The 8,852-nt window shown below is 45.0% G+C and overlaps 1 protein-coding gene across 4 annotated transcripts in view; it reads right to left on the bottom strand.

Annotated features, from left to right (window-relative positions):
• The window catches only part of LOC142245982 (alpha-aspartyl dipeptidase-like), a 52,273-nt gene extending 44,063 nt beyond the window's left edge, over positions 1-8,210 (bottom strand). Inside the window, exon 1 of one of the 4 annotated variants that reach the window (XM_075318991.1) lies at positions 8,171-8,210. The gene's annotated coding sequence lies outside the window, so the exon portion shown is untranslated. Of the gene's footprint in view, positions 1-1,513; positions 1,535-7,657; positions 7,751-8,170 lie in introns of those variants that run through there. The other 3 variants (XM_075318989.1, XM_075318990.1, XM_075318992.1) reach the window with 3 other exon arrangements.
• Positions 8,211-8,852: the final 642 nt, after the last annotated feature.

Raw genomic sequence — 8,852 nt, forward strand, 5'->3', positions numbered from 1 at the left:
CCCCATCTCCTACATTATCAGCCTGTGCGTATATTGCACTGCACTTGAATGACATCAGAGTGCAGTCCGATCTTTTTCTCGCACCCATAGATTTGTATGAGTGCGAGTGACAACAATCACAGCATGCTGCAATTTCTCCTCAGTCCATTTAGGGCTTAGGAAAAACACGCAGATTTGAGCTGTAGCGTTGTCTTAAATGAGACCGAGTGCAATGCAAGATTTTCTCACATTGCACTAGTGCGAGTCATATGCAAGTGTAACTGCGGCCTTAGTTACAGACCGAAACATCACATTACCATGAATTGCATGTACCAAATAAATCATTTATTTGAATCGAATCTATTGAGTGCTAGAATTAGATTAACGTTTACTAAGGAGTGGTATCTCATCGGAGCACCTTTATAAATGGCATGACGTATATCCATTTACATTGCTGGTAATAACTGACACACGGACCAAAAACTGATGAAACCAGAATCCAAATCACTGTTGAAAAACAGCCTGAGCTTTTATACTTAATGTGGTTGCATAGTTCTGATACCAATGCACTTAATCTTGCCTTTGTATCTGTTGGTTGATGGTTAATATTGACTCTTATCCTTCTCTCCCTCTATTCTTTGTCCCGTGACCGCATACTAACTCGCGCTAAAACCAACCACAAACTGCATCCAGTTGCTACATGAGGTTGTCTGACGAACATTGCGGTTTACATATAGGGAAATTTCTGCAACAAATTTGCAAATAGCCTTAGGGGTACTTTCCACGCTGCGACATCGCTAGCCGATGATAGCGATGCCGAGTGCGATAGCACCCGCCCCCGTCGCACATGCGATATTTTGTGATAGCTGCCGTAGCGAACATTATCGCTACGGAAGCTTCACACGCACTTACCTGGTCTGGTGACTGCCGAAGAATCCCTCCTTCAAGGAGGCAGTGCGTTCGGCGTCACAGCGATGTCACCGCGACATCACTAATCGGCTGGCCAATAGAAGCGGAGGGGCGGAGATGAGCGGGATGTAAACATCCCGCCCACCTTCTCCCTTCCGCATTACCGGTGGACGGCGGGCGCAGGTAAGGAGATGTTTGTCGCTCCTGCGGCTTCACACACAGCGATGTGTGGAGCTGCAGGAACGACAAACAACATCGTACCTGCGGACGCACCGACATTATGAAAATGAATGACGTGACACAGATCACCGATTTTTGACTGTTTCACGCTCGTTCTTCTCTCCTAGGCTTTACACGTTGTGATGTCGTTACCGGCGCCGGATGTACGTCACTTTCGATTTGACCCCGACGATATCGCAGTAGCAATGTCGCAACGTGCAAAGTACCCCTTAGGCTATGTTCAAGTAAAGAGAATGGTTCTGCACTCGGAAGGGGTCAAAGTGCACGTGAAATGGGGTAGCCCAAAAATCAAAACTTAATAATTCAACGCACTCTCTAAAAGTTCATGCAATAGTAGAATTTTTTCGTGGTATATACAAAAAATGTTTTTGATAGTGATAAGCACCTTGTCACTGGGGACGTTTCAACCCATCCGGGTCTTTTTCAAAAAGTCGCTGAAAAAGAAAAATACTTATATGTAAAGAGAAAATATTGATATTGGAGGATGAGCAGACTAATTTCAGAGTCTCCGAAAATGATGTGAGGAGGCAGTTTAAGTCACTTAACATTGGTAAAGCTGCAGGGCCAGATGGACTCAGTCCACGTGTCCTTAAAGTGTGTGCAGACCAGCTGTGTACGGTCTTTACACACCTATTTAATGGAAGTCTACAAACACAGAGGGTACCAGTGTTATGGAAAACTTCCTGTCTGCTTCCGGTACCCAAGACTACTTCTCCTGCATCCCTAAATGACTATCGTCCTGTAGCCTTAACATCTCATGCTATGAAAGCCTTGGAAAGATTAGTGCTTGCTCACTTGAGTCCGAGGGTGAGGGCTTTTATTGACCCCCTACAGTTTGCTTACCGGCATAGATTGGGGGTGGACGATGCTATTCTTTCTCTGTTACATACTGTACATTCATTTTTGGAGAATGACGGAACGACTGTGCGAGCGATGTTCTTCGATTTCTCGAGTGCATTTAACACCCTGCAGCCACTTTTACTACACAAAAAGATGACTGACATGAAGGTGGAGGAGGGGATGAGAAATTGGATAACTGACTACCTATCAGATCGGCCACAGTTTGTACAGATGGGAGCAGTTGTGTCTAGCAGATTATTGAGCAGTGTAGGTGCCCCTCAGGGAACGGTGCTAGCGCCCTTCCTATTCACACTGTATACATCAGAATTTCAGTATAAATCTGATTTTTGTCACCTTCAAAAATTCTCGGATGACTCCGTGGTTGTTGGATGTATTAGGGGGGACCAGGGGGATGAGGAATATAGAAGGGTGGTGTCGAATTTTGTGGATTGGTGCCATGGTAACTGTTTACAACTGAATGTTAAGAAAACTAAGGAGTTGGTGGCCAATTATAGCAGGAGAAAGATGGAATGTTTACCCATCACTATTGCTGGTCAGGAGGTAGAGCAGGTGGAGAGTTACAAATATTTGGGGGTCCACCTGGATAGCAAACTGGACTGGAGATGCCAGTCAGAGAGGGTCTACAAGAAGGGGATGAGCAGATTGTATTTCCTAAGGAAACTGAGGTCTTTTAATGTGTGCAACAAAATGTTAGAAATGTTCTACCAGTCTGTAGTGGCAAGTGCCATCTTTTTTGCACTCATATGCTGGGGTAGTAGTGTGCGGGTCTCTGATGCTAATAAGCTGAATAAGCTTATCAAGAAGGCAAGCTCCGCTGCTGGCTGCAATCTGGACTCTTGAGGAAGTAGTGGAGAGAAGAACTCTGAAAAAGTCTATGGCGATCATGAATAATAATGCACATCCATTATATGAGCGATTCATGAGACAGAAGAGACCTTCAGTAACCGGCTAATCCTTCTGAGGTGTAAAAAGGAAAAATATAGGAAATCATTTGTGCCAACTTCTATGGGAATGTACAACAATAACATTAGTGTTAAATCATCAAGGTGAATGTCTACTTTATTTCTTCTACTTTCAGTTCACCCGCTGTGTATGTCCTAATCGAATGTATAATGTTCTTCTGTCAACTCTACTGTCTTGTCAATTAAGTAATTCATGTTATGATTTAAGTTGTGCTGCTGTGATACCAGAATTTCTCACGGGATCAATAAAGTGTATCGTATATATACAAGTAATATACAAAGTTATATACAATATTATACACAATATATATATATATATATATATATATATATATATATATATATATATATATATATATATATATGTAATCAAAAGTATTAAAGAGCAATATAGGTAATGGTTTAGGGGTGACCGCCCTCAAGGATCAGCTAAGCTGGGTATAGGATAAAGAGACAGATTATGGGCAGAGAGCAATACAGAGCATTTACAAAGGTCGAAGTACAATGAATGAATGAATGGGCCATGGAAGCTATTTTGCATGAAAATAACATAGAAGACAAATAGCATTGAATAAGATACACTGGCGGTTTACCTGTGGGAAAGGTTCCAGGATCAAGGAGGTGTTGGCGTGCTGATGCCTGTATGGCGTGTATGTAGGGAACAGGGCTCTCTAAGGCTAGGTTCCCACTTCCGTTGTTTTGCATCAGTCACAATCCGTCGCCTAGAGGAATTACGGTATCCTGCAAAATATTTTGCAGGAATCCAGTTTTTCCCCATAGACTTCTATTAGTGACGGATTGCGACTGATGATGCTGCGTTGCATTCGCTGCGTCGCGGTCAGTCGTTTTTTAACTGACCGCCGAGCGGGAGCAACGCAGCCTGTAACGTTTTTTGAGCAGCGCAATCCGTAGGATTTTGCTGCGCATGCTCTCTCTAGCTCCCTGCACCCGTAACCAGGATACACATCGGGTAACCAAGCAATGCGCTTTGGTTAGTTACCCGATATTTACACTGGTTACGGGTACAGGGAGCCAGGGCTAAGTGGTGTATGCTGGTATCCAAGATAAATATCGGGTAACCAAGCAAAAAGTGCTTTGCTTATACCCGATATTTACCCTGGCTGTGCAGGGAGCAAGACATTTCCCCGCTCGGCTACGCCTCCTTCCGCACTCCGCATGTGTGTACACACACACACACACACACACACTCACCTGTCCCCAGCCCTGCAGTCCCCACGGCACTGACGTCCTCAGTGCCACGGCCCCGCTCGGCTCCACCCACCCCGAACTCCGCCCCCTCGCGCTCCACCCCCTCGCGCTCCGACCCCCGCACACAACGGAGTCCGACAAAGAATTCTGTTCTTTGTCATCCGTTGTACAACGCATCAGTCACATGCGTCAAGCAACGCATGTGACTGATGCAAAACAACGGAAATGTGAACTTAGCCTTATATGTAGTTTGGGCGGAACTATAGTATGCTCATTGGTGGTGGTGTGTGTCAATCACAGGTAACTGGAGCACCTGCTGAGCATGTCTTGTGATGTAAGGTGATGAGATGCAAAAAAAAAAAAATCTTAACTTTTAGTCTTTTAAAGGGATACAATTGTGGAATAATGTATGGGGCAGCTTGTAGTGAATGTATAATGATAATATAGGTTGCTTGGTATGAATGAATATATAAAATGTATATGGCCTAGGGAAATGTGTTGAACATGGAATCTCTGAAGTATGGAATAGATGGAATGTGTGAAATGGAAGTGTGGTGAATATACAATGAATGTGAAATTATTAATGTGGGAATAAGGGATATTATTGTACTAATACGGTGTATCTAATGATGGGTAGTAGATAAGCAGGGTTGTAAATTGAGGTGAATATGTGCAATGGTGTGGCTCTAATGTGGTGTGTGCGTCAGTACACTGTAAATGTTATATGTAAATGTCCGTTATTGTATGTATGGATGTTGGTGAGGATAGGAACGGGATACAGGAACACAGGGAAACAAGGTAAGGAAAGGGTAGGAACAGGGAAATGGAGGGAATGGGAAGGACCTTTGTAAATGCTCTGTGCTATAATCTCTCTCTTTGTTATCCTATATCCAGTTTACCTGATCCTTGAGGGCGGTCACCCCTAAACCATTACCTATATTGCCCTTTAATGCTTTTGATTACTTTTGTATATATTGTATATAATATTGTATATAACTTTGTATATTACTTTTATATATTTTCTCTTTACATATATGTATATTTTTTTTTCCAGTGACTCTGAAAAAGACGTGGATGGGTTGAAATGTCCCCAGTGACATGTCGCTTATCACTATCAAAAACAATTTTTGTATACACCACAAATAAATTCAACTATTGCATGAACTTTTAGGCCCTGTGCCCACGGGAGACAATACCTGTGGAATTTTCTGGAGGTTCACACAGCAGCTCCCCGGAATCCGCAGCTATCCGTTATTGCGGATTTCAGGCGGCATTATTGCGGTAAAAAACCTGCGGAATTCAAGAGTTATTTTTGCAGAATTCCCCCCCTGTATCTACATGGTAGAAAGCCAGGAAATCCACATGAATAATTGACATGCAGTTCTTTGCGGCTGTGGGAAATCCGCAGCATTTTTTTGCAGGTGCAAATTCCGCAGCATGGACACAGCACTCCCCAAATCCCATACAATAACATAGGGAGTGTCTGTATTTGCGCAAACCTGCGGATTTATCTGGAAAATCAAGAAAATCCGCAGGTATTTTCTCCCGTGGTCATAGGGACTTAGAGAGTGCAGTGAACTATTAAGTTGTGATTTTTAGGCTATGTTCACACGTGTCATCTTTTTGTCAGTGCATCTTGAGTGTATGAAAAATGCACCAAAAACGCACTGCGTTTTCCCCAATGAGTTTTTAAGTCAAATTTATTGACTGGAAGGGCTCAAAAAAGCTGGAAAAACACAGAAATAATTGACATGCTGCATCTTGAGAAACACAGCCAAGATGCAGCCATCAAAAGATGCCCAGTGTGGACAGCAAAATAGAAATCTCATACTTTGCTGGAAGAAGGAAATGCTGCATTTAGGTGCATTGTTGGGACCTCAAAAATGCACAGCAAAAGATGCCCTGTGTGAACATAGCCTACTGTGCCATATTGGTGTAATTAATGCACTAGCACTTCAGATTACTAATGGGCCTGCTAATAAAGCATCAGGCTGTATGGCAATGCTGGCAGGTATTGCATGAAACTCATCATACTAAGGCTGCTTTCACACCTCCGGTTTCTGCAATGCGGCACACTCCGGCACTTTGCAGGAAAATTGCAACCGTTTTTTTTTGCTGCCAGTTGCGATTTTCCTGCATAGAATTTAATTAGTGCCGCATTGCCTTGCGTTCCATCCGGTTTTTGCCGCATGCGGCAGATTTAGCCGATGCGGCGGCCGGATGGAACGTTGCCTGGCACGTTTTTTCGTGCGGCAAAAAAAACCGCATCGCGCCGCATTCGGCCGATGCGGCGCATTTTTCAATGCATGCCTATGGCGGCCGGATGCGGCGCGATGTGGCAATAACCGCATCCGGCCGCCACATGCGGTTTTTGCCACTGCACATGCTCAGTAGCATGCCGCAAGTGGCAAAAACCGGACTGGCCGCAAAGGAAAAACTTATGCAAAGGATGCGGTGTTTTCACCGCATCCGTTGCATAGCTTGCACAGCCGGATTGAGCCGCAGCGCTCAAGCCGGATGTGTGAAAGCAGCCTAAGGCTGGTTTCACACTACGTCTTTTTAACATCCGTCGAAAACATTTTTTTAACGGAAGTACGGATCCTGTGCAAATCCGTTTTCATGTCAATGCTTTTTCAATGGACTCGCGTCCACCTGCGTTTGCGTGCGTTTGCGTCCGTTAGACGCAGGATCCGTCCTTTTGCGTTATTTTAACATGTTTCAAAAACGCAACATGTAGCGTTTTTGAGCTCCGTCCAAATACTGCAAATTGCTGGATCCTGACTATAACGCAGGTGAATGCTGCATGCTGATAGACAGGATCCTGCTTTTGGACTGAGCATGCCCACAGTTCGTTCTCTCGTTTTCTCTCTCTCTCGTTTTCTCTCTCTCTCGTTTTCTCTCTCTCTCGTTTTCTCTCTCTCTATCCAGTGCAGGATCCTGCAAAATAACATATGCGTTTGCATACGTTATTTGCTGTAAAAGCAGGATCCGTACTTCCGTTAAAAAAACGTTTTCAACGGATGTTAAAAAGACGTAGTGTGAAACCAGCCTAAGCATGTCAAGTCTTCGTGCGTTTTTCAGCCCTTCTGCCCATGTACTACATTATGAAAACCGCATGCAAAAATACACAGCATAATAGGGGCAGTCTGGATAAGTACATCACCACAGGGGCCCCAGAGGGCAGGGGCCATTACTGCCTCCAAAGGAGGACTTGTGCATTTGGATGAGTTGTTGGATGGGAAACGGCCCATCTATTGTTCCTGCACAGGAGCCGCTTTCTGTGCCGCCATATGTATATACAGGCAAGAAATGAAGCTTTCCAGTGACTGGCCGCCCTGTACCCTGCTCACTCCATCCTGTTTCTATTACGTGCACTTTTCGTTGTTTGCATTTCTATAAATAATCCTTCTGTGTCGCATTCTGTGTCTGGGCCGCATATCTCCTCTTTGAATATCTTTAGAATAGTAAAAGCAGCACAGAGCCGAGTGCATAAATACCGGAGTACCGAGGGAGGCGCAGCCGAGCGGCCTCCACCGCTACAGAGACGCGCTCTGACAATCCACAGGCGCCCGGAAGGAGGAAGACGTCGTGCGTCCAATCAGGCGGCCTGTGTGGGTGGGCGGGGACATACGTCACTAAGCGGGATATCACAGGACCGCTCAGTGAGTGCAGCGAGCGTCTGCGGTGACCATGGCAACGGATGGCTCCCGGAGAAAATACACACGCAGGCGCAGTGGGGATGTGCTGAACAAACAGGAGCTGTGCAGAATCGTCCTTGCGACTCTGGGAGAAAAAGTTAAGAAAAACACATTAGATCAATGCAAATATAAAGCCAGGAGAATGTCCACTGACAATAAATAGCACATGAGAGAGACAATACAGTGTAATGGACTGCCACCAGGGAGTAGTTTAGATAAAGCTAATAAAGTGTGGTGACAGTGCGATTAAAAAGCTAAGTACAATCTCAAAAATAAAGGTAATTGTAAGCATATAAGTATAGCATGTATAACCTGTCAATCAGGGGCGGCTCAGGTGTACCACAGAAGCAGAGTCGCAGGTGCAGTCGTTTTTGCTAGGTATTGTTTGCCACTATATGGATGATGAGTGTTGTCACCTCTCATCATGTTATTGCATTGCTGACAGTGCAGACATGGGAATGTCACTTGTTTACTTATTTGTAAAAATAGACTCCGACCCTTTAAAGGGAACCTGTCATCAGAAATTTTGCTTTAAACCTAAAAGTTTCCCCCTCTGCAGCTCCTGGGCTGCATTCTAGCAAGGTTCCTGTTGTTTTTTTGCTCCCTTTTAGACGAAATATAATACTTTATAAAGTTGTACCTTTTGGGATGAAAATTTTCTAAATCGTCCATGGGGGCGGGCTCTCTGGTGTCCGTTATGTCCCTCCTGCCGATTTATGCCGTCCCCCAACGCAGCATTTCATACTTCCAGGATGCCGCCCAGTGAGCCCGTGGTCCGGCGCATGCGCAGTGCCACTGTAGCGGGACTGTGCACTGCGTGCACAGTGTGACCGCTGGTGACGTTTGCGGTTTGAGATTATGGGCGGCGCTGTGTTGTCATCGCAAGTGCCCGCGCTTTCCCCTCTGCCTTCAGCGTTCTGCGCAAGCGCTGGCCAGATGACCGCACGTCCCCTCTTTCCCATCTTTCCCTGTAGCAGGAAATAGATGGGAGGAT

Source organism: Anomaloglossus baeobatrachus, chromosome 7, assembly GCF_048569485.1.
Source record: "Anomaloglossus baeobatrachus isolate aAnoBae1 chromosome 7, aAnoBae1.hap1, whole genome shotgun sequence".
Taxonomy (NCBI): Eukaryota; Metazoa; Chordata; class Amphibia; order Anura; family Aromobatidae; genus Anomaloglossus; species Anomaloglossus baeobatrachus.